Below are 27,759 nucleotides of genomic sequence, written 5' to 3'. Positions count from 1 at the left end.
ACACCGTACGGTGCGTACCCCCATGATCGCAGGGGTACGGTGCATACCCCTGCGATCATGGGGGGTAAGCACCGTATACCCAGCGGACATGGGGTACGCATCGTACACCCAGCGTACATGGGGTACGGTGCGTACACCCCAAGATCGAGGGGTACAGTGCATACACCTCGTGATCGCACGGGTATGCACCGTACCCCTGCGATCATGGGGGATACACACCGTACCCTGGGGGGGCTGTTCCATACCTGTTTCGGGGCGTACCCTGCTTTTATGGCTGTTTTCAGCTCCCGTAGAAAAAGGGTCGTACGGTGCGTACCCAACACGAATCGTACTTGCCGGTTCGGAAAAAGCAGCCGCAAACCGTACAGATGTCGCATACAGCGGGTTCCGAGGGAGATTCGTACGGGGATTTGGTTCGCACGGTCCCTGTACGATTCGTACGGAGTCCAGCTCCTGGTACGGATCGTACTTCGTCGTACGTACGGGGGACGTTGCACGGTACGATTCGTATGGGAAAAACGCTCCGAACGGCAATTCGGAGCGCTTTTTACCGGATCGGAATCGACCCCAAATTGTTGGTCAACTCTAACGTAGGAGCACACTCTAGGTTTCATCAGGAAACATTTATTGGGTTACAAGAATACTTGAACCAGGGTGGGCACAGGTAGCTCTTTTAAATAGTTTTTCACACTTTACACAGAAGTGTTTCAAATGATTCCAAAGACCTACCTCCGCTCACCCAGATATACATGTTCTTGTAATCCACACACATTTTTCTGATGAGCTGAACCTTAGTGGCTGGGCCTGGATGGTTACAAAGGTCAAAAAGTGTGCATGTAAGGGAAATGCGCTACATGGTGTGTACGTCCACTGAATATTTAACACATTTTTACATTTCCCCAGTTCATTCTTTCAAAGTGGGTATCATTAGCCACGTGGCGCAATGACTGATGCATGTTTGTGCATTTTTGCAGCTCTGTCACTGGTGTAAGTTAGTGGACATTTCTTCTGTTTCCTCCACATTTTTTTATCCCAGTGGATAAACATTCCACAGAAGTGCAAGCACACTAAAGCCACCACAACCTGCATTTCTGAAGAAAACAAGCACATAGCTCCGCAGCATCATCTAGTCACTTTCAAGCATTAACAATTCACAACTATGATATAAATGTATTGGAAAAGTCTATTCTAAAAGGGACCACCACCATCTGGTATAACACACACTGCGCCATCATATGTTCTAGGTTTATATAAAAATCTAATTGACTATGTTCTTCTTGTTGGTACTTGTTCAGAAATTCCAACTACTGTGTGTCACAGTAGTGCTTTTCCATGTGGGTGCCCTTTCGTTTAGACTTTGAAGAGCCAAAGTTTGATCATGCAAGTTGCTTGTTTTTAATGGCATCAGGCTATGTGTGGTTGGCAGAAAAACTATTTAGATTCAAACTGGTTTGAAAGTAAAGTGAGTTCAATGTAGGAAGAGCTTTGTGGTGTTATGTGTTTTTGGGGAAGGTTTCTGCCAAGCAAATGTTCTGTCTCTCTTCTGACAGCGCTGTTGTCCATTGCTCTGACAAAGTGCAGTGCTTTACAGCGTATGTTGTGAAAATGCTCGAATACCCATACCACTCCTATGCTTTCTTTTTCTGGATGAGTGCGTGGTTTCTCACTGTCAAACTGCAACCAGAATATGATATATGTCAAGGTGAAGTCTCTTTAAATCTTGTGTTGTATCAAAATGGCTGCTAAGCCAACTGAACTTGCATCATGGTAAGATCAGTGCACACAGTGGCATGAAAGAATGAGGTTACATCTTTCTTTATTTTGTGAAAAGCTTGAGTACTCTCCCTTGCTCATTCAAACAGTCTGCATTTTCTTGGGTACTAGCGGTTGCAAAATGTGAAATGTATGTGGCACAATAACTGGCCATTTTTTGGATAGACGTGACCTTAGACACATCACTTTAGATTGGAGAATTTTGAATGTTGCTATTTTGTCTGCATCTAGTTACATACCCCTGTTAGAAAATATGCGTCCAGAAATGTCAGTTTATTGTTATCCAATTTACATTTTTCGGCATTGAGGGCAAGCCCAGTCATTTCAAAACATGAAAAACCTTTGACAGAGCTCGATCGTATCTTGGTCCAGATCAAAAACTAAAAGGCCATCACTATATTGAAACAATGTAGTACACATCTAATAATTCACCTGATCTATTTTTGACAAATGTCGGCTGCTGATGAACTCTACACTGGAGTCTTTTCTACCTAAAAAGCGCCATGTGTTTCAAACAAGTTATGTATTGAGATTGCTGTATGTAGTTCAAGCGGATGGTTTCTTATGCATAGGTTAAATGTTGAAAAATAAATGGCTGCGTCATTGGGGGGACATACATTACAACGCAGGCATTATACGCACACGTTACAATGCACTGCCTTTACAAATCATCCATTATAACACAGACACCATTACATTGCATGCCATTACAACGCATAAACCATTACAACGCATGCCATTACAACGCATACTATTAAAACGCATGCCATTACAACACATTGGTTAGTATTGCATGGTAAGTTTATTTTACGTAGTGGCTATCTACTTTAATTAATACTTTGGTTATTATTATATGTTGTTAAAAAAATTGGTGTTAAAAAGTGTGTTTTTGTTTATTTTAATACTCAGGCATTACAATTAATACTAAAGTATTTATTAAAAAAGAAATGAATGTATACGTAAAAAGTGATTTAAAAAAATTATATATTTCAATTAACAATTGTTGAGGAAATTATTATAAATTTTCAGTTATTTAAAAAATAGAATATTTAAAATGAGAAAAAATTATATATTTCAATAAACAATTGTTGAAGAAATTGCTATTCATTTTCAGTTATTTAAAAAATATTAGAGTATTATTTAAAATTAGATAAAATAATGTATTGTGAAATACATTAATATTATTAGGGAGAAACGATTGATAATAAATTATGAAAAAGGAAAATGTTTTGAAAAATATTTTTAATGCTTAGTTATAATTTTTACTACTTTGTGGAAAAGTAAATTTTGCCATGTTATATGTGCCTACGTGTTCCCCATCTTATGCTATATGTGCATGATCGATATGCATGTATTCCCCTTTGATCGATTAAAGACGCAATTACAGTTGTGTCCATCTCTAGTATGCCAGTCTCCAGTTCTCGTGAAAACAACGAGTATTAGGCCTATGTAAACCTATGTTGCCACGTTTTACAGTGTGCACGTTAATTCATTGAATTGTCCCCGTTTCTAGGCCTCAAAAGGGCCCGGACAACAGTTTCAGCTCCTGTCTCCTGAACCCTCTCCGAGGAGCGATACAGCCCCCACCTGCATCCCTGACCCTTCACTTACTTCCTGCCTCACAGTGCCCGGCCCGGCCTGGCTCTGCCCCCCAGTCTGCCAAGAGTATGTTATGCTTCTAGTTATCAGTCCAGCCCTCCTTCTCTGCATTCCTAAGCTACTGAATCGCATCAACAGTTTCAGCCATGGTCTAGCCTTACTGTCTTCATGTAAGAGAAATACTGTATTAATATTCATAGAATATTCCTCGCACACGCAATACATGTAGAATTATGCATGCATCAGTCTTAGTGTCTATTAGCCTTTGCCCTGATAACTTTTGGATTCTATCAATATGTACTCCAAATACCAGATACCAGATATGTTTTAGGTACAAGTCGTCCTGACACTGTAGACTGTAGTCTCCTCTTCTAGCGCAGAAGTCATAGCCCCAGTTCTCCCTGGTAACACGTCATTGCCCGTTTTTCGCGCACCACTAGGTTAGAGGTCCCAGCTGCTCAGGTAGCCCCCTCCATGTTTCCGCCCCGTTTTATGACATTTCTGTTACGTACACATCACATGTCTATGTATACGCCCTGCACACGCCTTCTTGTTACATCATTTTGCCCTTATCTTTCGCGACTGCTACTAGTTACGCCTACTGCTACGCCTACTGTATTGAATGTAATGCAATTGTTTTAATATATATACTGTGCACCCATGTTGAAAGTGAGCCCTTACTCCCATTTCCCCGGCAGCTGCCTTCATTCCCGTACAGGCTGTCCTGTTCCTGTCCTTTATGCCTGATTAAAGCCTGTAGACTCAAGATACCTCGAATCCTGTCTCTTATTTATTGAGCTATCTGTTTTATTCACTGTAATCAAAAATAGTACCGGTAATTAATTATTTATTTACCACATAATGGCGCCCGAATAGGGACTTGCCCTTTCCCCACGCGCCGGCGAAGCCACGCAGGCCCCCTGATCCTCTGCAGCCGTGACGGAACCATACCGTGCACGTGCAGATATTTGTGCTTCAAGTATCCCTCAATTGCAAAAACAACAAGTGATGGACTGAATGTGGATCAATGTCACACACTCCCCCAGTCAAAAGATCTGGGCCCAAATCCATCGTTTTTTTGCACTCCACACCACCCTGGGTTAGACAATGGCGATATGCAAATCAGCTCTGACCCTGTTGCCCCATGGGAACAGTCCAGTCCGAACTACAAAAGCCATGTCCTTCCCAGAACGGAATCAAGCATCCGAGGACCGGACCGGTTTCGAGGTAACACCTCTCTTCAGCCCGGCTAGCTTGACTCCAAGTGGTGTGGAGTGCCTGGGACCCACGTCTGGGCATCCCCAGCGCACCTAGGGCGGCAATTGCAAAAACAACAAGTGATGGACTGAATGTGGATCAATGTCACACACTCCCCCAGTCAAAAGATCTGGGCCCAAATCCATCGTTTTTTTGCACTCCACACCACCCTGGGTTAGACAATGGCGATATGCAAATCAGCTCTGACCCTGTTGCCCCATGGGAACAGTCCAGTTCGAACTACAAAAGCCATGTCCTTCCCAGAACGGAATCAAGCATCCGAGGACCGGACCGGTTTCGAGGTAACACCTCTCTTCAGCCCGGCTAGCTTGACTCCAAGTGGTGTGGAGTGCCTGGGACCCACGTCTGGGCATCCCCAGCGCACCTAGGGCGGCAATTGCAAAAACAACAAGTGATGGACTGAATGTGGATCAATGTCACACACTCCCCCAGTCAAAAGATCTGGGCCCAAATTCATCGTTTTTTTGCACTCCACACCACCCTGGGTTAGACAATGGAGATATGCAAATCAGCTCTGACCCTGTTGCCCCATGGGAACAGTCCAGTCCGAACTACAAAAGCCATGTCCTTCCCAGAACGGAATCAAGCATCCGAGGACCGGACCGGTTACGAGGTAACACCTCTCTTCAGCCCGGCTAGCTTGACTCCAAGTGGTGTGGAGTGCCTGGGACCCACGTCTGGGCATCCCCAGCGCACCTAGGGCGGCAATTGCAAAAACAACAAGTGATGGACTGAATGTGGATCAATGTCACACACTCCCCCAGTCAAAAGATCTGGGCCCAAATCCATCGTTTTTTTGCACTCCACACCACCCTGGGTTAGACAATGGCGATATGCAAATCAGCTCTGACCCTGTTGCCCCATGGGAACAGTCCAGTCCGAACTACAAAAGCCATGTCCTTCCCAGAACGGAATCAAGCATCCGAGGACCGGACCGGTTTCGAGGTAACACCTCTCTTCAGCCCGGCTAGCTTGACTCCAAGTGGTGTGGAGTGCCTGGGACCCACGTCTGGGCATCCCCAGCGCACCTAGGGCGGCAATTGCAAAAACAACAAGTGATGGACTGAATGTGGATCAATGTCACACACTCCCCCAGTCAAAAGATCTGGGCCCAAATCCATCGTTTTTTTGCACTCCACACCACCCTGGGTTAGACAATGGCGATATGCAAATCAGCTCTGACCCTGTTGCCCCATGGGAACAGTCCAGTCCGAACTACAAAAGCCATGTCCTTCCCAGAACGGAATCAAGCATCCGAGGACCGGACCGGTTTCGAGGTAACACCTCTCTTCAGCCCGGCTAGCTTGACTCCAAGTGGTGTGGAGTGCCTGGGACGATGGATTTGGGCCCAGATCTTTTGACTGGGGGAGTGTGTGACATTGATCCACATTCAGTCCATCACTTGTTGTTTTTGCAATTGCCGCCCTAAGTGCGCTGGGGATGCCCAGACGTGGGTCCCAGGCACTCCACACCACTTGGAGTCAAGCTAGCCGGGCTGAAGAGAGGTGTTACCTCGAAACCGGTCCGGTCCTCGGACGCTTGATTCCGTTCTGGGAAGGACATGGCTTTTGTAGTTCGGACTGGACTGTTCCCATGGGGCAACAGGGTCAGAGCTGATTTGCATATCGCCATTGTCTAACCCAGGGTGGTGTGGAGTGCAAAAAAACGATGGATTTGGGCCCAGATCTTTTGACTGGGGGAGTGTGTGACATTGATCCACATTCAGTCCATCACTTGTTGTTTTTGCAATTGCCGCCCTAAGTGCGCTGGGGATGCCCAGACGTGGGTCCCAGGCACTCCACACCATTTGGAGTCAAGCTAGCCGGGCTGAAGAGAGGTGTTACCTCGAAACCGGTCCGGTCCTCGGTTGCTTGATTCCGTTCTGGGAAGGACATGGCTTTTGTAGTTCGGACTGGACTGTTCCCATGGGGCAACAGGGTCAGAGCTGATTTGCATATCGCCATTGTCTAACCCAGGGTGGTGTGGAGTGCAAAAAAAACGATGGATTTGGGCCCAGATCTTTTGACTGGGGGAGTGTGTGACATTGATCCACATTCAGTCCATCACTTGTTGTTTTTGCAATTGCCGCCCTTAGTGCGCTGGGGATGCCCAGACGTGGGTCCCAGGCACTCCACACCACTTGGAGTCAAGCTAGCCGGGCTGAAGAGAGGTGTTACCTCGAAACCGGTCCGGTCCTCGGATGCTTGATTCCGTTCTGGGAAGGACATGGCTTTTGTAGTTCGGACTGGACTGTTCCCATGGGGCAACAGGGTCAGAGCTGATTTGCATATCGCCATTGTCTAACCCAGGGTGGTGTGGAGTGCAAAAAAACGATGGATTTGGGCCCAGATCTTTTGACTGGGGGAGTGTGTGACATTGATCCACATTCAGTCCATCACTTGTTGTTTTTGCAATTGCCGCCCTAAGTGCGCTGGGGATGCCCAGACGTGGGTCCCAGGCACTCCACACCACTTGGAGTCAAGCTAGCCGGGCTGAAGAGAGGTGTTACCTCGAAACCGGTCCGGTCCTTGGATGCTTGATTCCGTTCTGGGAAGGACATGGCTTTTGTAGTTCGGACTGGACTGTTCCCATGGGGCAACAGGGTCAGAGCTGATTTGCATATCGCCATTGTCTAACCCAGGGTGGTGTGGAGTGCAAAAAAACGATGGATTTGGGCCCAGATCTTTTGACTGGGGGAGTGTGTGACATTGATCCACATTCAGTCCATCACTTGTTGTTTTTGCAATTGCCGCCCTAAGTGCGCTGGGGATGCCCAGACGTGGGTCCCAGGCACTCCACACCACTTGGAGTCAAGCTAGCCGGGCTGAAGAGAGGTGTTACCTCGAAACCGGTCCGGTCCTCGGATGCTTGATTCCGTTCTGGGAAGGACATGGCTTTTGTAGTTCGGACTGGACTGTTCCCATGGGGCAACAGGGTCAGAGCTGATTTGCATATCGCCATTGTCTAACCCAGGGTGGTGTGGAGTGCAAAAAAACGATGGATTTGGGCCCAGATCTTTTGACTGGGGGAGTGTGTGACATTGATCCACATTCAGTCCATCACTTGTTGTTTTTGCAATTGCCGCCCTAAGTGCGCTGGGGATGCCCAGACGTGGGTCCCAGGCACTCCACACCACTTGGAGTCAAGCTAGCCGGGCTGAAGAGAGGTGTTACCTCGAAACCGGTCCGGTCCTCGGATGCTTGATTCCGTTCTGGGAAGGACATGGCTTTTGTAGTTCGGACTGGACTGTTCCCATGGGGCAACAGGGTCAGAGCTGATTTGCATATCGCCATTGTCTAACCCAGGGTGGTGTGGAGTGCAAAAAAACGATGGATTTGGGCCCAGATCTTTTGACTGGGGGAGTGTGTGACATTGATCCACATTCAGTCCATCACTTGTTGTTTTTTCAAGTATCCCTCAGGCCCACGGAGGAGACGGAGGTTGCGGTCCAGCATCCAGACGAGGCGGTGAGGAACGCGGCGAGTCCCGACCAGAGCCCAAGCCGAGAGTCCAAGGTCCGAGGTATCCGGAGGCCCACCTGTAACTGAAGTCCGAAGTTTCGTAGTCCAGTCCAGTCCGAGGCCTTCCGTTCTTGCTGCCCGGTGAGTACCGTTGCTGGGGTAGTATCTAGACAGGGTCAATTAATTTGTCTCTGGTCCGTGGGTTTGGGTACGCAGATCCAACACGAAGTGTTCACCTAGGTGGACGCGGGTCCTGACGTGTCTCTTTATGGGACCGGTATGTTTCGTACTGTTTTAGCAGTGCATCTAGTAATTCTAGTAAGTTTCGTTCTCGAGAAGTTCATGTGTTCTGTTCTCAGTATACCAGGTAATATTTCTGTCCGAACTGTTATTCTAAATGTTATTTAATATGTTTTCAATGTCGTGGTATGAGTGATTTGTTTTTCCAGTCATTATTGTGTTTATCGTGTATTGTATTGTGTTCGAATTCCAGCCTAGACAATGCCTCTATTCTCTAAGTTACGTCAGTTGAAAACCAGAAAAGGATTGCTCGAGGAAGCAGTTCCTGTCCCGCCTAGGGACAGTCCAGGTCATTTTATGTATCATAAGCATGGCTTAAGTGCCATAATATATCTAGACTTATGGGTGGATTACACCAAGGAATTAGAAGAGAAATATAGATGGCCCGTATCAGGTACGTGGGATGCCGAGTGCATCATGCGAGTAGAAGAAGCATTATGGAAAAAGAAAGCCAGACAGTCCCAGAAAGATGCCATCGAGTTATGGCGCAAAGAATCTCATAGAAGAACAGAAAAAGAAATCAGAAAAACAGAATTAAGTAGGGAATCTTCAGAAAGAGCCCAAGAAAGGGAATTAATCGAAGTAGGTGAACGAGTAAAAGCAGAACAGTCAGACAGACAGAGAAATGCCCTTATTAAGGGTATGTATCCTCTTCTTGCCGAGGGCTTGCCAAAAGCAACCCCGGAGGCACCATGTAATTTTCCGCCGCCATTAGTTCCGATCAAGCTACGTCACAAACCGACCGCAGCTGATATTTTTCTCTCGTCCTACTTGGACGATACAGTCCCAGCATATGCTAATCCTGTTCCGCCTGCTCCTGTAAATAACGTAATTCCTGTTCCTCCAGCCACCGGGGCACCCGTTGCAGCACCTGCTACAGTACCCCCGGTCCAGCCTACAGTACATGTACCCGCTACATCAGTCACTCTCCCAGCACGTACAGTACACACTGACGATTCTAGTTTAGGAGCCACAGGGGGAAGTCCTCCTGGAACCCCGCCACAACATAGACGTCTGACGATACTTGAGCGACATGAACGAGCGTTACAGCGTTCGCCAAAAATTCAGTCATTTGCAGATATCAAGCGAGCACTTACTGAATGCCGTTATGATCCAGTTTCAGGCGATGGTAATATGGTCATATATTCATTGCGTTTAAGACGGGTGACCGGATATTTGGACACCCTGCCCAATATGAAGGAATATCTAGACAGAATATATCGTTTTATCCGTACAGGAGCAGATCCAGAAAGTATTGGCAACGCCATGGTTCAAAGAAAAGTCGAGATTCAGCTCATGCTTTTAAAGTTTCTAATTAATTGTTTAATAAGGGAACAAGATTATCCGGATAAAGATCCGGAAGAAATGAAAGTCCTGACTAAATGGAGTGACCATATAGCCGAGGGAAGACACAAGACACAGAAGTGTATAGAGAGTATGTACAAGAAAATTCGTAGGGAAATAATAAAGTTACACGAGAAACGAGAAGCAGCACAAGTAACCGAGAAAGAAGACAACTCTGATAATGAAGAGGTAGACGACGAGAATCCCTCCAGAATAGCGTATGTAGGTAGAACTAGACTTTCCGATCGATATTCACGCCTAGATCACAAGAAAGTTTTCCCTTCACCAGCACCAGAACAGGGTTCTCTTGAACAAGTATTCCAAGCTACCGATCACATTCTGAAATCACGAATAGGCTATAGTGAGCTTAGTACCATGCATGAACAAGAACTAGCCCGATCAGCAGTCCGATGGACTACTGATTCTACCACTTTTCCAGACGAAATAGTGGCACAAATGTTTCTGAAATTGCCCTCAGCCGAGCAGCGACTGGTGGGTATGTATATGATCCAGCACCTCATTACACTGTATGAGGGACAGCATTCTGATCCAGGTCCGTTACATGATGTTTTGAACGAGTTACTCCAGTATAGATGGAGAGGTCTAGGTACCGATTTAGTTAATATCATTCTAGAACAGCGCCACAAATATCGAACGTTTTTGAATCCGCATTTTGTTCGCGCCTCACCTCCAGAAAGTAAATCATTCTACATAGATAGACAGAATCCGTTACGAGAAGTACACCCAGTTAGAGGAACGGGTGGTGATCTAGAACGAGTATTTGTTTACACCCCTATCACAAAGATGGAACTCTTAGAGATGAAAAAGTTAATTCTCTGTCACGATAAAGATCCAGCAGGGTTCCACCGAGAATTAAAAGACATGCTCCGTATGGGAGAATACACGTATCCTGATACCATTAAAATGTTAAAGGTCCTGTTGCCCGCAGGGGTATATGAAAAACTCAAGGAAAAAGAATGGAAGGTGGGAGAGAAAAAGATTGATTGGACAGCTCTAGAAGCTGAAGATAATATACGAGTACCAGGTACCGGTCTTGGGGATAAATGTAAAGATTTGCCCGAGTTATTGATACAAGTATTGCGAAGATTACTAGCCACGAAAAAGGAAGATTGGGATGCAATCTCAGCTTGTAAACAGAAACAAGATGAAGACACTAGTGATTTTTATTCTAGATTTGAAAAATGTTTTATTATTAACAGTGGTCTGAAAACAAGTAGTGAATCGTACCCTCATCTTTTTGTCACCAAACTAGTCGAGAATTCAAGTCCACAAGTTAAAAATCAAGTTTTGAAAGTCGAAAGTACCTGGCAAGCTAATACTCCGTCACAGATGTTACAAATGCTCCAGTATCACCAGAATAGAATCAGGGAAGAGCAAGAACACGAAAGAAGACGTATGAAAGACACGAAAATGAAAGTATTAATTGCACAATCTGTTCCACAAGACAGTCAGAAGAGGGGTCCGAATCAAGCCAGTCATCCCGCAGCTCCCGTTAAAGGGACTTGCAATTACTGTAAACAGCCAGGTCATTTTATAAACGAGTGTGCAGTTCTGAAACACAACATAGCTACTGGTAAGACTAAAGAAAGACCACGTCCGCCTAGACAAGAACAAGTTTCACAGACTTCTCAGTCACCACAGAATGCACAACAGACAGTTCCAGCACCGCAGCCTATCGCTGCAACACATCATGTTACACAGCAGATGTACCAGTATGCTCAGACAGAGTATCCAGAGTATCAACAGTATTCATGAAACAGCCTAGAGAGGGAGGTAGGCTTGCCTCTCATCGAGATACCTGTAGATCAAGAGGGTCCCTATGTACACAGTCAAGTATTAGGGGAAGACAGAAAGTTTCTGATTGACACAGGGGCAAGTAGGACTACTATCAGTCATGACGAGGTTCCAGGGGCTCCGCTCTCAGGCTCTAGAAATGTTTCCCTTGGATTTTCAGGAAAGCCTATTGTTAATGAAATATCGAAACCAGTTACTCTAGAAGTTGGTCCATTGTCCCGAACCACAGACTTGTTACTCACGAAATCTTGCCCAGAGAATCTGTTAGGCATTAAGACGTTAAAAGAATTAGGAGCAGTAATTTGCTGTTCCCCAGAGGGGGTCCGATTGTTTTTGAGAGACTTTAAAGGTCATTATGTATTACGTGATTTTGATCCAAGATTATTGAATGTACCACAGCATTTATGGGCGCAAGGTCCAACTGATGTAGGTTGTATGCATATCACACCCCATCGTGTGACTCTGAAACAAGGTATAGTTTTGCCACGAATCAGACAGTACAAATTGCCACCTGAGGCTGTAGCAGCCTTATCCAAAATTATTGACGAACTTATTGCTCAAGGAGTGGTTGTAGAAACTGACTCCAATATATGTAATTCTCCTATCATTCCAGTCCTGAAACGTACTGATCCAAATGCACCTCCAGTATATCGATTAGTGATCGATCTTCGAGAGCTTAATAAATGTATCATACCACAGTACCCAGTGGTCCCAGATATTTCATCCCTCTTGACAGCCATTGATTCTGAAGCCACGTTCTTCACAGTTATCGATCTCAAGAACGCATTCTTCAGTGTCCCCATTCATCCAGACAGCCAGTTCCTTTTCGGTTTCTGTTTAAATGGAAGAAGCTATAAATTCACACGAGCTCCTCAAGGTTTTACAGAAAGTCCTAGTATCTACAGTCAAGCACTTAAGAGACAACTAGACAATATTCACATGCCAACTGACACTGCCCTGCTCCAGTATGTCGATGATCTATTGATCACAGCCCGTTCTGAACGTGGCTGCGAGCGAGCGTCACTTACAGTCCTGTATTTTCTGGCCGAGCAGGGGCACAAGGTGTCCCCTTCCAAATTACAATTCTGTGTCCAGCAAGTGGTCTACTTGGGACACTTACTGTCCAAGTGGGGTAGGCAGTTGACACCTGACCGTATCCAGTTAATAGCGAGTCTTCCACAGCCCAAGACTCAGAAGGAGGTATGAGCTTTTATCGGCCTTACTTCTTACTGCAGACAATGGATTCCTCAGTATGCATTTCTAGCCAAGCCACTGATACAGTTAACGACACAGGAGGCAGCCGTATCGACTGTCCTCCCTTGGACCCAGGAACATACACTTGTTTTCAATGAATTAAAGAAAGCCTTATGCCAAGCACCTGTTCTAGCAACACCGAACTACAGTAAGCCTTTTACACTTTTTGTCACAGAACATGATGGTACTGCATTATCTGTTCTTACACAAAATCAAGCAGGACAATACAAGCCCTGTGCTTATTTCTCTAGCACATTAGATCCAGTGGCCCAGGCTCTGCCTGCGTGCCTCAAGTCAGTTGCAGCCACAGCTCTAGCTATCAGACAAAGTGATTCCATAGTATTAGGACACTCCCTGACAGTACAAGTTCCACACTCCGTGGAAGTTCTTTTAAACAGAACCCAGACTCAGCACTTGACAATTGCACGTTTAACAGGTTATGAACTTACACTGTTCCAGCCACACATAGAAATCAGACGCTGCAACATTTTAAATCCCGCTACACTGTTACGTCAGTTACTTCAAATCCTGCCACACATGACTGTGTGGAAGTTGTTACCACTATGACAAAGCCAAGACAAGATCTGACCGACATTGCATTACCGAATCCAGACCTGACACTTTATGTGGATGGTTCATGTATGAGAGCAAGTACAGGAGAACTAGTAGCCGCGTATGCAGTGACTACTGAAACCGAAGTTATAGAAACACATCGTATTGACACCCTGTCTTCTCAAGCAGCAGAGCTAGTCGCTCTGACCCAAGCCTGCATACGTGCCAAGAACCTGAAAGTAAACATATATACAGATTCACGTTATGCATTCGGAGTCGTACACGACTTTGGAGTGCTCTGGCAAGAACGAGGTTTCATGACTTCTCATGGAACCAAGATTCAGCATGGTCTCCTCATTCAAGCTCTGTTAGATGCAATACATTTACCGACAGCTATTGCTATCATGAAGTGCAAGGCACATACGAAAGTCACTGACATTATTTCCCAAGGTAACGATCTAGCAGATCGAACAGCCAAGCTTACAGCTCAGACTCCAGACATTCCAGTTAACACGACACAGACACCCACTCCAGATCAGACTACTTGTATGACAGTTAAGGACCCTACACAAGATGTCATAGACATACAGTTACATGCTACTTCTGAAGAAATCAAGAAATGGTCCGAACAAGGAGGGGTCCAGACAGATCAAGGATGGTTGACGAAGGGAAAAGCCACATGGTTTCTCCCCGACTCTATGGTTCAAGTCATTATCAATACCGCACATAGTCCAGCACATCTAGGAGAAAAAGCTATTTTAGACAGTATTCAGAACCTTTGGTTCAACAAGCATTTACGAGCTGCAGCCAAGCAGAAAGTCCGTACCTGTATGATATGTTGTCAGTTCAATCCAGGTAAAAGTGTCCCGGTGGAACAAGGGGGATTCCAACCTCCTGACCATCCTTTTGAAGTCCTTCAGATGGATTATATTCAGATGGAGCGATGTCGAGGTTTCAAGTATGTCCTCGTAGTTGTATGCGCTTTGTCCAGGTGGACAGAAGCATATCCAGTTCCAGATTACACAGCTGCGACCACTGCCAGGCAGTTGGTTCGTGAGTTCTTTCCCCGCTATGGACTCCCTAGGGTCGTGTATTCAGATAACGGCCAGCCATTCTCATCCGAGCTCATGAAACATGTTTCCCTTCTGTTAGGGTACCAGTGGAAGTTCCATTGTGTGCGCCATCCTGAAGCAGCCGGTCTCGTAGAGAGACATAATCAGACTTTGAAAATCCGAATTGCTAAAGTATGTAGAGAAAAAGGTGTAGATTGGCTAGTTGCCCTGCCAGTCGCTCTATTCTATATGAGGATGGTTGCACATTCCAGATCAGGTCTGTCCCCGTATGAGGTCGTATTCGGCCGCCCCCCAAACATGTGGGGTACACCTAGACCCCGTAGTATTACAGATGTTTCCAGTAATATGCTGACAGATTACCTAGCTTCCTTGATGTCTGCCCTACACTCTTGTCGTTCACAGGTTGCCGCTGCATTTCCAGACAACACCGAGGTGAAACCGCATGAAGTCGTTCCTGGTGAACACGTATTGGTCCGAAATTTTGATCGTTCAAGTCCGCTGGAACCTCGTTGGCAGAAGCCTCGAATGGTGTTGTTAACAACAAGGACCGCCGTGAAACTTGAAGGCAGGAAGGGCTGGGTCCACACCAGCCATATTAAAAAATTCCATGGATTACGAGAAAAGACATTTCTTAAGGACTGCCTTATTCCTAAAGACTGCCTAAAAACAGACTCTGAACTCAAGCTTCCCCTGTTAGAGAAAACTCCGCAGCAGGAGTATAAAGATAAACTCCGGTCTAGTAAAATAAGTCAGCCAGTTTAATTGTCTAAGTCCCTCTCGGGTGAAACGGTTAGACAGGTTCCTGACATGTATGAGATAGACCCCCACAGTGAGAGAGTTAGTCAAAACTCCAAAAGATGTATTATTGTTCTATTTTTCTTGTTATTTTTGAGTCTTATGGTTACTTGCACAAGTTATGCTTTACATTTATGTTTTCCAATTTCACATGTACATATGTTTTCCAATGCTACAGTAGAGCACACATTTAGTGATCTGCCTCCTCACGAGCTATCCTATCGTCTTGCCATGCGAAATAATACATTCATCCGAATGTTACACTATTCACACCAGACCAGCAATGCTACTAATTGTTGGGTGTGTGGTCGACTCCCCCCTTTCCAGACACCGAAAGGAGTTCTGCCACTCTTTCCTTATCCGTTTTCACATAATGGTTCATGTGGAGCATGGTCAACGTTAACGTCATCCTCAACTGATATGTCCCTTCTGAATCGAACATGTTTTCCAGACAAGCAAGGTCTCTCCCATAGAACAGGGTTAGATCTAGAAAATGAAGTATATGATTTAGGTAATTATTCCTCGAATTTCATGGTCCTGAATGTCCAGTCCGGTACTACTCCAGATTTGCCTGCTATTTCAGTACTACCAGTCAAAGGCGAATTATGTATCAGAAAGAATGGATCCGCACATGTAGGACATAGTGATTGTACTACTACTGTCGAGTATAGTGACAGTGGGAAATCTATTTTCAAAGCTTCACGTCATTCTTATTTTGTTTGTGGTCAGACCGCATATGTTCGTCTGCCCCTCGATTGGGATGGAACATGTTATATTGCCTTCCTACTGCCACCAGTTTTTCTAGCCCCATCTGATTATCACAGAAACACACATCTAGTACACGTCAGACATAGAAGGGAGATCGAGTCCCCAATTGTCGATCAAACTGAAACTACTCTAGAACAATATCAAGACTTCAATAAAGGTTTCTTCTTCTTTATAGGACCTGTCCAGAATAGTAAGTTAATACGTAGGTTAACCAGAACCCTTGAAGCAGTAGTGAATGAGACTACTTCTGCTCTAGGTAACTTAACCGAAGAGCAATCTGCTATGAGATTTGTCGTGCTCCAAAATCGTCTCGTTCTTGACGTCATACTGGCCGATAGAGGAGGAGCATGTAGAGTCATCGGATCTAGTTGCTGCATTTTCATTCCTAATAACGCGCCGTCTGTTTATTCAGCTATAACCAGACTTCATAAAATTGCCCATCAGTTACACCAGAATCCAGGCACCTGGACATGGTCCGGTTGGCTCTGGAGTATCATATCTGCCTGGGGATGGAAAGTATTGTCATTCCTAGGTATTGCAGTAATGATCATTTTCAGTTGCTGCCTCTGTATACAATGTGGCCCTGCGATTTGCGGCATGTGTGCTACCTCTTGTATTCCTAGTCCTAGTCCCAAATCCCGTTCCAAGACAATTCGAGACGAGCAAATGATGCTATATGAAATGATAGATGGTATTATGAATATTGATGTTTCCTGATGGAAACGTAGGGCACAAGGAGGGAATGTGGAAAAGTAAATTTTGCCATGTTATATGTGCCTACGTGTTCCCCATCTTATGCTATATGTGCATGATCGATATGCATGTATTCCCCTTTGATCGATTAAAGACGCAATTACAGTTGTGTCCATCTCTAGTATGCCAGTCTCCAGTTCTCGTGAAAACAACGAGTATTAGGCCTATGTAAACCTATGTTGCCACGTTTTACAGTGTGCACGTTAATTCATTGAATTGTCCCCGTTTCTAGGCCTCAAAAGGGCCCGGACACCAGTTTCAGCTCCTGTCTCCTGAACCCTCTCCGAGGAGCGATACAGCCCCCACCTGCATCCCTGACCCTTCACTTACTTCCTGCCTCACAGTGCCCGGCCCGGCCTGGCTCTGCCCCCCAGTCTGCCAAGAGTATGTTATGCTTCTAGTTATCAGTCCAGCCCTCCTTCTCTGCATTCCTAAGCTACTGAATCGCATCAACAGTTTCAGCCATGGTCTAGCCTTACTGTCTTCATGTAAGAGAAATACTGTATTAATATTCATAGAATATTCCTCGCACACGCAATACATGTAGAATTATGCATGCATCAGTCTTAGTGTCTATTAGCCTTTGCCCTGATAACTTTTGGATTCTATCAATATGTACTCCAAATACCAGATACCAGATATGTTTTAGGTACAAGTCGTCCTGACACTGTAGACTGTAGTCTCCTCTTCTAGCGCAGAAGTCATAGCCCCAGTTCTCCCTGGTAACACGTCATTGCCCGTTTTTCGCGCACCACTAGGTTAGAGGTCCCAGCTGCTCAGGTAGCCCCCTCCATGTTTCCGCCCCGTTTTATGACATTTCTGTTACGTACACATCACATGTCTATGTATACGCCCTGTACACGCCTTCTTGTTACATCATTTTGCCCTTATCTTTCGCGACTGCTACTAGTTACGCCTACTGCTACGCCTACTGTATTGAATGTAATGCAATTGTTTTAATATATATGCTGTGCACCCATGTTGAAAGTGAGCCCTTACTCCCATTTCCCCGGCAGCTGCCTTCATTCCCGTACAGGCTGTCCTGTTCCTGTCCTTTATGCCTGATTAAAGCCTGTAGACTCAAGATACCTCGAATCCTGTCTCTTATTTATTGAGCTATCTGTTTTATTCACTGTAATCAAAAATAGTACCGGTAATTAATTATTTATTTACCACAACTTAGATATTAAAATAAGTACTAGTGTATTATTGAAATACATATTTAGAAAGGTATATTGGGATATTAAAATGTTTTCTGGTAGAAGTTTAATAATAAAAATATTATTTTAAAATAAACTAGAGACAGTTTTTAAAAGTATTTTATTATAATTTTGAATATTATAGAGAGAAATAAAATGGAGGGTTATATTATATGGAAAAAATACTCAGGTATTAAAATTAATACTAGAGTATATTTCATCAAATACATTATCTTTAAAATTTAGAGAAAAAAGTAGAGATAAATGGAATTTGAAACTAAGTTTTATTGAATATATTAGATTCATTGTTATAGAAAAAAGAATTTTTTTTATTGATAGTTTGTTTTAAAAGAAAAAGATGTGGAAAATTCACAATAAATATGTAACTTGTGGAATTAACTTATATATTTGTAAGAAATTTCAAATAAAATTAGCAACAAAAAGAGTAATAAAAAAGTTACATAGGTATTGGAACATTATAGAGACAATTATAAAGACATTATTGTGTAAATTATTAAAAAATATTGGAAACTGCATATATCAATTTAATTAAATTTAACATGAAGAAATAAATACAAGAGATGTAATTTATTAATAAAACGTTTTTATTTACATTTAGGATATTGTTATTTTTAGCAAATAAAAAAAAATCCCCAAAAAGTTCGATATTTCATATAATTTATAAAAAGTTGCAATTTTTAATTTACAAAAACATTTTTTATAAAAAAAATTTAAAATGTTATCATACTTCAATTGAAGTCAATGGTAGAAAATGTCCTTTTTTAATTTTTACAGTAAGAGATGACGTTGCCGAGCAAACGTAACTTTAGTAATTAAGGGGATCGTCGCGCTATGGATCAGATGCAAGGGAGAGCTCCATCAAGGTAAGACAAATTACATTGAATAAAATAAATCAACTAGTGGTAATATTAATTGTAAGGAGAGAGGAGGGAGGTAGAAAGCTGTAGTTAATGTGTTATTTGTAGTTTTGATGTGTGTTGACCGACTATTTCACTCCATTAAAGGTTGCAATAGTAGGCCTATATCGGGTCTCATTCTTTCGTAACATTTTCTGTTTAATAAAGTTAATAAAAATATATATATTAAAAATCTTTAATAAACAAAAGTGTTTAGAAAGGAATCTTTTTATCGTTTTGCGATGTGTTCTATCTCGAAGTTCAAGGGGCCTCGTTTATGAGATGGATGCGTCATATTTACTGTATGACGCATCATGTCGCCACGGTGTGACAGATACGTCAGTATTACTAACTTATCTGTCAGCGCAAAAGTGGTACATTGCTGGGGTGTGTCTGGGGTGTGTCTGAAAACAGACGCAACTCCAGCAATGTGTCCTTTCACATGGGGCAAGCCCCATGTGAAAGGGCCTACATCACCAGTACGCCTGCCATGAGGCAGGCATAAGGTTTTGACGTATTGGTGTCCTGGAAGTGGCGCAGTGAAATCTTATAGATTTCACTGAGCCACTCCTACGACCCTTTTTTGCATGGGAATGCCCAACCTGCATACATTATACTGACGCAGGTATAATGTAGGGCAGGGGTTTACGAAGTGACGCATCTGCCTAGATGCGTCACTTTGTAAATATGTTGCATTATTTATGCCACCGCTGCATCACAAACAATTACGCAACGGAGACGCAAAAGTGACTCAGGGGCTCATAAATAAGCCCCAAGGTATCTTCATACAGTAATGAGCATGTAGTCTGCGGCTTTGTGAAGGCCCAAAAGTCTCAGGTTCTCTCTGTGATTCCTGTCTTCGATCTCCTTAACTGATCTTTCAAATTCAAGAACTTTGGTAGAGGTGGCATCTAAGGGCCTCATTTACAAGGTTTTGGCACAGGTCAGGCTGCGAGAAATCTTGCTGCTCTGCGTCAAAAAAGGGCAGGAATGCACCTTATCTTTGAGATATGGTACATTACTGTCCATTTTCCCTGCGCTGGCGCACAATGGGCTGCCATGCGGTAATGCAGACACTTTTGAGCAATGGTGCAAGGGTGTCTTCGCTGTAGGGGTAATTGTTTTGGGGCACGAAGGAACACCTTCCTGCACAAACACCATCACAAGAGGTGTTTTCCTCTTTTTATGTGTGCTGCAAAGTGCAGCACACATGGAAAAAGGAAAAACGAGGAGAAATAAAGGTATTTTTCCTTGTTGCGCCCGCCCTGGGGAGACATAGGAATCTGATGTATTTCCACGTTTGCAAAACCTTGTAAATCTGGGAATGCATCAGATTCCATGGCTGTTGTGTGGGAACACCAACAGCAAAGCCCATGGAACACCCATTTCAGGTACAGTGATGGTTGAAAGGGGGCCAGATTTACAAGGCCACGAAAAGCCATGCAGGATGGCTTTTCATGGCCTTGCAAATATGGGCAGGCACACTGCGCCGCCGATACGATACAAAATGTGACACATCAGTGACGCAATGGGCTTGTAAATAAGCACTTAAGGATTTTTAACTTGTGTCATCTGATCTTCTATGCTTCCCTAAAGACGCCCAAAAAGGGCCTGACACTCCCGCAGTGCAGGATGCGAAACAGAGACACCGTGGGCCAAGGATCACAGTTCAAAGCATCCTTTGCTGCACGAGGGCTGTTGACGATTTCCTGTTGGCTGTTGCTGCATGTCGTGCTGGGCTTAACCTAAGCACTCTCAACTACTGCCGGTACAGGATATTCGGATTGCCTCTGCCTCTGCCTGGAAGGTATTGAATGTCACGATCTAGCCCACTCTCCCCGCCTGGAAGCCCTATTAGTGCTGAGAATAATCCCGAGAATAATCTTGGAGATACGTTAGCCGTCTTCCCTGAACCGCCATCAGCAAAAAGAACTGCTGAGCAAATACCACATATGTTTAAAAAACACACTAAACGACAGAGTAAGGGTCTGACCATGAAGCCATCTGACCTGGAACCCAGACCATTGGTTCCACCACTCTGCAACGAGTTGAGATATTCTTCCGTTGCAGCATTGATTAAACAAATTGAGTGCCAAAATAGGTTTGATGTCCTTGTAAACGAGGAAGTTGGGGCAGGGGCTGGGGCTGGGACAGATGATCCTGAAAAAATATGTAAAATCTCTGTTGGTGAGATACAGGTGCTGAAAGCATTAATTGAGTCACTGAGAGACGAGGTTGTCGCACCTAGAGTGAAGGTTGAAAGTCTAGCAGAGAGGGTTAATAGCAGGAAGGTGGCTCTATCAGATACTTCAATAGCCCTCCCAATCACGGCGTCAAAGGGGGTTGAAGATAGGTGCTCAGGACATCGCAGCTTGGGTAACACCAAACCTCCACACAATGCTACTACAACCAGGCTCACTCATCTACCCCCGCAGTATTAAAGATCACAGCACTAGTAACATACCTAACTTAATGGTGGGGTGGGGTAATCGAGCTGTGGTCTACCTCACAGAGATTTCCAAACTACCATGGTTAAACATGAAGATTAGGACTCACTTAAAAATAAGGTCATCCATTGGTTTAGGTCCACCCGACACTGTTATTTAATCATCAGAGATGATATTAAGTCTGTAGAAAGACTGCCCCTTCCAGGGTTACCTTGGGATACAATCAAAGTCCGTTTTTTTGATGAGGGAATGATTACTGGATTATTGGTGTTCGATTCACGCATGATCCCCCCTGGGAACTCCAACATTTCTATCAGATATAGACCTCCAGTTAGGCCCCCTAGTAGGCCAATGTTGATGCCTTCCAGGCCCACCTTACCAAGATTCCCCTCACTCAATATGGATGAATAGAGAGGGCAAAGTTGACCCCTGCACGAGGACCAGATGACACTAGCCAACAACTGAGTCCCTCCAGGGCCACTAAAAAAACACGCATTTATCAGAAGCCCCCTCTCCCCCCCATCCCTGGACTTGATTTCCACCCCTGAGGCCCATTGTGAGTGTATTGCTGCGGATACAAATAGCAGTATGGTTGCCATAATCTCTGGGATTGTGGAAGGGGGGATTTTGTTGACCATTCTTTAAGGTTTCTTGTCTGGAATGTGGCAGGGATTTCTAAGCTCTTAGTTGATCCAGAATGGTGTTCCTTTGCGGACTCCTATGATGTAATTTTAATGGAGCTTGTATATCCCACACAGAAGTGGCTTTTCTGTTTATGCTATTAATACCACTAGGAAGGAGTTGGGTAGACCCTCGAGAGGGTTGGCAGTATGGGTTAAAATTGCACTGGGGTCTAAAGTTAAGCTCCTGCCTGTCGAATCTCAAAACATATTAGCATTTGAGCTCACTGTCTACAGTGGTTGGAAACTTAGAACCTTCAACGTATATAACAGAGTGGTGCAGTGTTCAGAGAAAAACCAATACGATTCACATAGTAGACCTCAGCCTGTCACATTTTAACCCCTCGCCCCCAACCCGCCAGATATGACTGAGGAGTGTGATTGTGAGTGGCAAATACCACAGTTCGATCTCCCTACAGTCAGGTGGACAAAAAGAGGAGCCCAGGTGCTGGCTCTCACCTTGCAGCACGAGCTGAGAGCAACAAACGGGAGAACTAATTCTGACCCAATAGGGGACTTTACTTTTAACAGACCTGGTCACAAAAGCAAAATAGACTAGTCTGGTCTCCCTTAAACTGTGGCACCTAATCAAAGATATGGTATTGGTCAAAATAGCTGACAGTGACATAATGCACTTGCCCTTACCTTTATCAAAAAAGGCCCTCTCAAACCTGACATTAGGGGTAGCCTTGACCTGGGCCACCTTTCAATCACGAACAATCAGAGATCGATCAGATGGGACTGGGTAAAGGAGCATCTGGTGGCCTTACGCGCAGCCAAGGATAAAGTTCTCCGGGTTCTAGAGGAGCTAGCCAAATACCCTATTTTCACAGTTGTGGAGATTCTGGGATCTCGCCATGTGGCACTATACACTGAGACCAGGAATATGCTAAGCCAGCGGCGCAATGTTAAAAAAAGACAGGAAAGTTGTTCACCAGAGGCCAGCTTCCCAGGTTTCCTGGTACAACCAAGAGGGCAGGACAGCGAAGGGGGCGCCTGTATGCGCATTAAAATGGAGAGCACATCCTGAAGTTGCGGTATGTAGAGCCAAGTATAGGCAGGCAGGCAATCGAGACAGCAAAGAAGGAGTGAAATGAAATTAAATGAAATGAAAAAGAAACTTGCTAAAGCGCACTGCGGCCAAGCGGCTTCCTGGCGCTGAGGGTGGGAACCGGATTCTACAAAGCAAACCAAGGAGGCTAACAGGGGAAGGCCTGGGAGAAAAGGAAGGTTTTTAGGGCTTTACGAAAAGAGAGATAAGTAGGGATAGAGCGAATGGACAACGGAAGGCTGTTCCAGAACTGGGGGGCCAGAACCGAGAAACGGGTGCCACCAGTTCGGGATTTACGGAAGCGGGGTACTTGGAGAAGAAGGAGAGATGAGGAGCGAAGGGTGCGAACCGGGGTATAGGGAGTGATTAAAGAGACAATAAAAAGGGGGGCAGAGTGGCTATAAGCCAGGAAGGCTAAGCAGGCCAATTTGAAAAGAGATCTGAAGTGCACAGGGAGCCAGTGGAGAGACTTAAGTACAGGCGTGATGTGAGAGGATTTGGGGAGGTGAAAAATGAGACGGGCTGCCTGATTTTGAATGGCCTGTAACCGTCGTGTTTCAAAGGCCAGAATGCCCACATAAAGACCATTCCCGTAAACAAGGCGGGAGGTAATGAGGGCCATGACGATGGATTTGAGGGCATTCGTGGAAAAGAACCGGGAGATTTTTCGGATGAGGCGGAGGGATAAGAAACAAGATGAAACGACGGAGCTGACCTGGGCATGCATGGAAAGGTCATTGCTGACCTTGATGCCCAGGGTACGGACGGAAGGGACAGGTAGGGGAGGGGGACCAAAGGAAAGGGGCCAATGAGTCGGGGACCAGGGATTAGTGGGACCACCAGTGAGGACAAGCTCCGTCTTATCCGGATTCAATTTAAGATGATTCATGGTCATCCATTCCGAGATAAAGACGAGGGTAGAACTAAGAAAAGGAAGAGAATCAGGAGTAGAGAGGTCAAAGATGAGCTGGAGATCATCCCCGTAGTTATACACGGAGACCCCCTGCTCACGGAGAGAAAGAATGAGAGGGTAGATATACAGATTGAAAAGAAGAGGGGAAAGAGAGGAACCTTGGGGGACCCCACACACAAGAGGGCGGGGGGGCAGAGAATCCTGCAAGATGAACGGCCTGGGACCTACCTTGAAGGAAGGATGCGAGCCAAGAGAGTGCCACTCCCCTGATGCCGGCTGCGCTGACACGGTCGAGAAGAAAGGCATGGTCGACCGTGTCAAACGCAGCCGACAGGTCGAGGAGCACCAGGGCTTGGGGAAGATTAGAGTCCGCTTTTCCCTTGAGCTCATCCAAGACAGCAGTAACCACGGTCTCGGTGGAATGGCCCGGGCGAAAGCCCGCCTGATGGGAGGCCAAGAGGCAGTGTTCCTCAATATGTGAGGACAGGCAAGATGTAACGTGGCCTTCTAAAATCTTCCCCAAGTAGGGAAGAAGGGAAATGGGCCTGAAATTAGAGGGGGAGGAGGGATCCAGACCAGGTTTTTTGATAATGGGAAGAACTATTGCGGTTTTAAAAGAAGAAGGGACGGAACCGAAAACCAGCGAAGAATTAAGCAGGGTAAGAGGGGGTACAGGACAGTGGGTGAAGAGGGTTTGAAGGATCCGGGCCGGAGCACAGTCGGCCGGAGAGCCGGACCTGACCTTAGCAAGTAAGAAAAGGTATCTTTCAATAGAGATAGGAGGGAAATGATCCAACAAAGAAGGCGGCGGTGGGAGGGGGAGGGTAGCTCGGGGTTGAGAGACTGCGGGGATATTGGCTTTAATGATAGCAATCTTGTCGATGAAATAGTTGTTAAGTGCAAGGCAGAATGATTGGGAGGGGGCGGAGCTGATGTTCGTGCGCTCGGAGGTGGCAAGCTGCTTAACAAGGGAAAAAATCTCACGGGGTTTGTTTACAGAGAGAGCAACTTTCTCTGAAAAATAGTTTGTTTTGGCCGACACGATTGCTTTCTTATAGCTGTTAAGCAGTAGTTTGTATTTGGTGCGAAGTAGGGGACAATATTTTCGCCTCCAAAGGCGCTCCGAGCGCCTGAGACTAAGTTTAAGATCTTTAAGTTCACTCGTGAACCATCTAAGTGCGTGAGTGGGCGGGCTCTCTGTGGTCCTCCTTGCAGAGGGCACTGCTAGCCAAAGATTCTAAGACCTGTTGGAGTAAGGGCTCAAGGGGAACAAGAGAGCCCTGGAATTTACAGTCCAACCTGAGGAGTGGATGACGCACTATAGTTCGCTTTATGAATCTGGCAACATGGTAGCTGAGAAAGCCAGTGAGTGGTGGGGGGAGGCGCCTGGTGATGAAGATGGTCCTCTGCACTTTACTATAGAGGAAACGCAAGCAGCAATTTGCTTGTGTATTCCAGCCTGCGCCGAAGGCCCTGATAGAATTCCTAACGACTTGTGTAGAGAGGACATAGCCCTGTAGTGCTCTTACTTACATTTTCTCACCAACTCAATTTTGTCTCTACATACCGCAAACTCAAGTTTGTCTGGGACTCCTATCCCCCTCCTTGGAAAATAGCAGAAATAGTCCCCATTTACAAAAAGGGGGACAGAGCAAAGCCAGCTATTTATAGGCATATAGCCTCGTTGACTCTCTTCACAACATTTTCTGCAAGCAAATCCTAGGAAGGATCCGGGATCTGGAATCATGAGTGATTTTCAAGCAGGCTTCCGTGCAAGAATTAGTACCTTGGACTAGGCCTTTCGCCTCCTTTGCATCTATTGGAAGGTAAGTGGCAGTTAAGGGAGGGAAGCTTCACGTAGCCTTTGTTGATCAACGGCCTGTGTTTGATATAGTCCCGTGAGCTAGCCTATGGAGAGTTTTGAAAGAGTTGGGCTTATCGAGATTTAATCAGATTACATTCATCTAACACAGCACAGGTGAGATGGGGGGGAGAACAAAAAAAGTTACAGAAACCTTCCCAGTCCAGCGCGGGGTGAGGTAGGGATGTGTCTTAGCCCCCACACTTTTTACTCTTCTTATTAACGGGGTGGTCGGTTTTTTAGATAAAGATGGGTGTGATGCTCCAAATATCGGCGTAAGAAGAGCAACTGCTCTCCTTTTCACCGACGACACTCTCCTAATTTCTAAATCCCCGTAGGGCCTACAACAACTTTTGAATGATTTCACTAAGTTTTGTGACGAGCGGGGCTTGGTGCTAAATGAGGCCAAAACTAAATACATGATTTTCACAAGAATGGCCAAGCCTTCCAAAAGTACAACCTTCAGAAGCGGTGTCACACAAAAACTGCAGAAAGACGAAATGTTTCCTGCTCTACATTGCTCCAAATCCTAGGTGACACTAGGTGGAGAGAATCAGGGGCCTATGTACAAGTCCTATCGCCACCACAACGTCACTTTTACGGATGTTGTAGTGGCGATAGTGCCCTGTGCCTCATGTACAAGGCAGCGAGCGCTGCCTTGTACATAAGGCACCCTTTCACGCTATGGGTAGCGTGAAAGGGGCTTGCAGTGGGTGTTGTGGTGGGCGTTTCACCGCAACACCCATTGTATTTGACGCTGCCTCCTATGTACAAGGGTGGAGTACATAGGAGGCAGCGTCAAAATTAAGACCAGGAAAACCCTGGTCTTAAGTTGGCGAAACAAAGAGAAATGCATTCTTTCTCCTCGTTTTTGCTTTTTCCATGTGTGCTGCCTTGTGCAGCACACATGGTAAAAGCAAAATGCCATGGTTTGTTTATGTACAGGAAAGTGTCCCTTCCTGCACATGAACAAATCTTTAAAAAAAATGCAATTTTGTCACTTTCATGGTGCTGCATGAAGCAGCACACGTGAAAGTGGCAAAATTGCATTTTAGGATTGTTTATGTTCAGGAAGGGACACCTTCCTACACATAAACAATCCTCCCCTGCACGCAGACACCCTTGCACTGTGGTAAAAGGGTGTCTACATTGGCGCAAAGTTGCTAAACTTAGCACATTGCAGGGAGAAACGCAAGGCTGCACCACCTTCTTGAAAATATGGTGCAGCCTTGCATATCAGAAGTGGTGGAGCGTGTCGCTGAGCCAAGGTGGCTAACGACACGCTCCGACACTTCTTTGAACATATCGTCCCTAGTGTCTTGGGTTGAGGTAGGCAGCCAGAGGGAGAGAAGTTGAGATAGAGAAATAGAGAGAGGCGAGACAGAGAGAAAGATCACAGTTCACGGGTAGTTTTGGGTCCTGTGCAATTGTCTACTTTGTCTATGCCTTAAAACGCCTCTGGTGATTCGATTCTTCTTGCTAGTCAAAACAGCTGAATAGGCACATGGAAAGATGCCAACGAAGGTGTACTTTGGCCACAGAATTCAAAACATGAATGGTATGTTAATAGGAAAAGGTCCGGAAAGGTATTGTCATTTAAATATTTGGGTTACAGAGAACATTCTCACTGTGGATGCTTGAAGGTTCCTGTATATAGGAGCATATTTACCGATATGACAGGTAGTGCAGAACATCACTTTGCAGCACTGCCTGACAGGGAAAGGGCAGAAATGTGTTGTATTTAACATAATCCAGAGCATTCCTACCTTTTCCCAGGACTGGCACACAGTGTGCTGCCTAGCGGCAATGCAGGCACTCTTGCACCATGGTGCCTACGTTGTGTGCAGGGAGGGGCACCTTCCTGCACAAAAACAATCCTGAGAGGCATTTTCTTCTTTCTATGTGTGCTGCCTTTTTCTTTCTATG

General features: G+C 45.2%; 1 long non-coding RNA gene across 2 annotated transcripts in view; it reads left to right on the top strand.

Moving 5' to 3' along the window:
* The window catches only part of LOC144827245 (uncharacterized), a 145,479-nt gene that overhangs the window by 103,798 nt on the left and 13,922 nt on the right, over positions 1 to 27,759 (top strand). For both annotated transcript variants that reach the window (XR_013610097.1, XR_013610098.1), the window contains one exon: positions 18,760 to 18,848. This is a non-coding gene — a long non-coding RNA (uncharacterized LOC144827245). The remainder of the gene's footprint in view (positions 1 to 18,759; positions 18,849 to 27,759) is intronic.

Source organism: Lissotriton helveticus, chromosome 4_1 (assembly GCF_964261635.1).
Source record: "Lissotriton helveticus chromosome 4_1, aLisHel1.1, whole genome shotgun sequence".
NCBI classification, from domain to species: Eukaryota; Metazoa; Chordata; class Amphibia; order Caudata; family Salamandridae; genus Lissotriton; species Lissotriton helveticus.
Note: the sequence above shows the minus strand (reverse complement) of the source record. Positions and strands in the feature narration are given on the sequence as shown.